The sequence below is a fragment of the Homalodisca vitripennis genome, chromosome 5, assembly GCF_021130785.1.
Source record: "Homalodisca vitripennis isolate AUS2020 chromosome 5, UT_GWSS_2.1, whole genome shotgun sequence".
NCBI classification, from domain to species: domain Eukaryota; kingdom Metazoa; phylum Arthropoda; class Insecta; order Hemiptera; family Cicadellidae; genus Homalodisca; species Homalodisca vitripennis.
Window position 1 is genome coordinate 123011584 of NC_060211.1, and position 5300 is coordinate 123016883.

Below are 5300 nucleotides of genomic sequence, written 5' to 3' on the forward strand. Positions count from 1 at the left end.
GCAAGTTATGAAAGGCTCGGTGTTGTTCGCATTCAGCTTGCCCAATTATCACACATATTCCTAATGCATTGCGATGAGAGAACCTGAGGGGATGAATAATTCTTACAGCAGGACCAGTCCTTTGTACCTGCGTCAACTTGAAATGTATTCCAGCTGGCAGAAGGCAGTGAATACGTAAACTCTTATCGTTATTGCTTCTTTGTATTAAAAACATGTTACAGGCTTTGACGTTGTTTGCATTCAGCTTGGACGAATTATTACACATATTCAAAATTTATCGGAATGTGAAAACCTGAGGGGATGATTAACAACAATTTAACAATTTACCTACTGAGACTGAAGAAATGCAAACTACATACCCCTTTGTAAGAAATTGAAAATATGGCATTTTGGTAAAAGATAACTAATTTTTTTACTAGTCAACATTAGCTAGGTCTTACATTTGGTTGAAATTGCCATCTTGCTGATGCCTTGTATGAAACTGTTTTACTTTGTATGCGATATCAAACAACATCGTAAATTAAGTTTTAAAAACTATATATATATATATATATATATATATATATATATATATATATTGTAATGTTCTTTTAGGTTCAGTGTAAGCATTGATCTCTGCCAATCGTATCTTCTATAATATTCGCGAAAAAAACTGCAAAGCAGCACGGCAACTGTTATGATTATTCTGAACTGAACTCATTTTATGTATTGTAATTAATATGTATTGCTGGTTTCTTTCACTTCTACTGGAAACAGTTTAATAACTGTTAACTGTATATTCCATCATTGCTATGTTTAACTCAATTAAATTTAAACACATAAACCAATATTTAAAACTTGTTTTAAATAAAAAAAAATAAAACTTTAAATATATGTGTTTTAATGTAATTAAGTTAACAGTAGCCAATATAAGCTCCATCTTCAACATTGCTATGTATTTTCTATTGTATTATTTATGGAATATACTTCAATATTTCATAATTCTTAAAGCAGGACCAGTCTGTATTGATATGCAATTACGAATTATCTGTGAAACTGTTTAGTGAAATGTAGTTGTTTTGTACGAAAATGTTTTAACTTATAACAACCGATTAGTTCAAATGTTCATACTTCCCTTAATAGTCCGAATAAAACTGTATTATATAGTGGAATACATTACATAATATGTAGCAGGGAATACATTTTGATTTCGTTTCACACGTACACGTAAACGTAACTCACATACGTGTTTTGCTTATCCATATAGTACAGAACAATTCAGGTAATCATAAAACTAACTTAAAAGTACACTAGCCCTTGTACTGTATCTCGAGTTTTTGAAAACTTTACAAAAAAATATAATACCAGTATTTTAACTAATTTTTCTTCAATTTTATCTAGCACATACTCTTGGCGTTACACTCAATTTCACTTAAGAAACGGGTAACTCGTGTGCATGTTCTTCTTAAATGCCATTTCAAACAATCCTAAAATAAGTTATAGTCACTGAAAGATATTCCAATATCTTGATCCATTTAGAGCTAAGATTAAGTATGGGTTCTTAAACTTAATGTGTGAAACGGATCTTTTATGTACCATTGACATTTTTTGACTTTTTCTCCAAAGTTTTATAATAATTTATTCAATATATTCAACGATTTCAGTAATAATTAAAATATTTTAGACCAGAGTGGAGAAATCCTATGTAGAAAGGGATACAGAAATAAAAGTCCTTATTTTTTCAGTTATCACACATATTATGTAATAAATTATACTATTTTACTATAGTTTATGAAAAACCCAATAAAAAAAATTACAAACAACAAAGTTTCTAAAAGTACAAGAAATCGAGAGATGAATTGGCAAAAAACATGTATTATCATTAATACTTAACTGTTGTAAATGTGTATGAATTTGTGTACTTATTATTTTTGACCACCAGGTATACAAACCAGATTTACTATCTTCAATATTGTGATGTAATGAAACCTTCAATCAGCGCCAAGAGAAAAAAATAAATTTTCAAGACCACATTACTGTTCCCTATTAAACTTTATAAAGATTTAATATCCATTAAACGTTTCTTTAATAGAATTTAACGTAACATTGAATGTTAAAAGTTTCCTAAAAATCAATTCTTGTTGTCGTATGAGTACGTCCAAATTAAAAACGTTTGTCAGAAGGTAACATCCCTGGAGTGACTTGTCACATCTGCTGACATTTACATTGGTACTCCAGGGAGTCTGTGTCATTGTCGGTATACTAAGAGCTGTCGACGTATCTGCACAGCCCCATAGCAACCCCTATTGGGTTAATCAATATTAATCAATACATATAATACAATTAATATTAATCCCTGGAGTGACTTGTCACATCTGCTGACATTTACATTGGTACTCCAGGGAGTCTGTGTCATTGTCGGTATACTAAGAGCTGTCGACGTATCTGCACAGCCCCATAGCAACCCCTATTGGGTTAATCAATATTAATCAATACATATAATACAGTTAATATTAATCCCTGGAGTGACTTGTCACATCTGCTGACATTTACATTGGTACTCCAGGGAGTCTGTGTCATTGTCGGTATACTAAGAGCTGTCGACGTATCTGCACAGCCCCATAGCAACCCCTATTGGGTTAATCAATATTAATCAATACATATAATACAATTAATATTAATCCCTGGAGTGACTTGTCACATCTGCTGACATTTACATTGGTACTCCAGGGAGTCTGTGTCATTGTCGGTATACTAAGAGCTGTCGACGTATCTGCACAGCCCCATAGCAACCCCTATTGGGTTAATCAATATTAATCAATACATATAATACAATTAATATTAATCCCTGGAGTGACTTGTCACATCTGCTGACATTTACATTGGTACTCCAGGGAGTCTGTGTCATTGTCGGTATACTAAGAGCTGTCGACGTATCTGCACAGCCCCATAGCAACCCCTATTGGGTTAATCAATATTAATCAATACATATAATACAATTAATATTAATCCCTGGAGTGACTTGTCACATCTGCTGACATTTACATTGGTACTCCAGGGAGTCTGTGTCATTGTCGGTATACTAAGAGCTGTCGACGTATCTGCACAGCCCCATAGCAACCCCTATTGGGTTAATCAATATTAATCAATACATATAATACAATTAATATTAATCCCTGGAGTGACTTGTCACATCTGCTGACATTTACATTGGTACTCCAGGGAGTCTGTGTCATTGTCGGTATACTAAGAGCTGTCGACGTATCTGCACAGCCCCATAGCAACCCCTATTGGGTTAATCAATATTAATCAATACATATAATACAATTAATATTAATCCCTGGAGTGACTTGTCACATCTGCTGACATTTACATTGGTACTCCAGGGAGTCTGTGTCATTGTCGGTATACTAAGAGCTGTCGACGTATCTGCACAGCCCCATAGCAACCCCTATTGGGTTAATCAATATTAATCAATACATATAATACAATTAATATTAATCCCTGGAGTGACTTGTCACATCTGCTGACATTTACATTGGTACTCCAGGGAGTCTGTGTCATTGTCGGTATACTAAGAGCTGTCGACGTATCTGCACAGCCCCATAGCAACCCCTATTGGGTTAATCAATATTAATCAATACATATAATACAATTAATATTAATCCCTGGAGTGACTTGTCACATCTGCTGACATTTACATTGGTACTCCAGGGAGTCTGTGTCATTGTCGGTATACTAAGAGCTGTCGACGTATCTGCACAGCCCCATAGCAACCCCTATTGGGTTAATCAATATTAATCAATACATATAATACAATTAATATTAATCCCTGGAGTGACTTGTCACATCTGCTGACATTTACATTGGTACTCCAGGGAGTCTGTGTCATTGTCGGTAGACTAAGAGCTGTCGACGTATCTGCACAGCCCCATAGCAACCCCTATTGGGTTAATCAATATTAATCAATACATATAATACAATTAATATTAATCCCTGGAGTGACTTGTCACATCTGCTGACATTTACATTGGTACTCCAGGGAGTCTGTGTCATTGTCGGTAGACTAAGAGCTGTCGACGTATCTGCACAGCCCCATAGCAACCCCTATTGGGTTAATCAATATATTAATCAATACATATAATACAATTAATATTAATCCCTGGAGTGACTTGTCACATCTGCTGACATTTACATTGGTACTCCAGGGAGTCTGTGTCATTGTCGGTATACTAAGAGCTGTCGACGTATCTGCACAGCCCCATAGCAACCCCTATTGGGTTAATCAATATTAATCAATACATATAATACAATTAATATTAATCCCTGGAGTGACTTGTCACATCTGCTGACATTTACATTGGTTACTCCAGGGAGTCTGTGTCATTGTCGGTATACTAAGAGTGTCGTCGTATCTGCACAGCCCCATAGCAACCCTAATTTTCCTCAATATTAATCAATACATATAATACAATTAATATTAATCCTGGAGTGACTTGTCACATCTGCTGACATTTACATTGGTACTCCAGGGAGTCTGTGTCATTGTCGGTATACTAAAGAGCTGTCGACGTATCTGCACAGCCCCATAGCAACCCCTATTGGGTTAATCAATATTAATCAATACATATAATACAATTAATATTAATCCCTGGAGTGACTTGTCACATCTGCTGACATTTACATTGGTACTCCAGGGAGTCTGTGTCATTGTCGGTATACTAAGAGCTGTCGACGTATCTGCACAGCCCCATAGCAACCCTATTGGGTTAATCAATATTAATCAATACATATAATACAATTAATATTAATCCCTGGAGTGACTTGTCACATCTGCTGACATTTTACATTGGTACTCCAGGGAGTCTGTGTCATTGTCGGTATACTAAGAGCTGTCGACGTATCTGCACAGCCCCATAGCAACCCCTATTGGGTTAATCAATATTAATCAATACATATAATACAATTAATATTAATCCCTGGAGTGACTTGTCACATCTGCTGACATTTACATTGGTACTCCAGGGAGTCTGTGTCATTGTCGGTATACTAAGAGCTGTCGACGTATCTGCACAGCCCCATAGCAACCCCTATTGGGTTAATCAATATTAATCAATACATATAATACAATTAATATTAATCCCTGGAGTGACTTGTCACATCTGCTGACATTTACATTGGTACTCCAGGGAGTCTGTGTCATTGTCGGTATTACTAAGAGCTGTCGACGTATCTGCACAGCCCCATAGCAACCCCTATTGGGTTAATCAATATTAATCAATACATATAATACAATTAATATTAATCCCTGGAGTGACTTG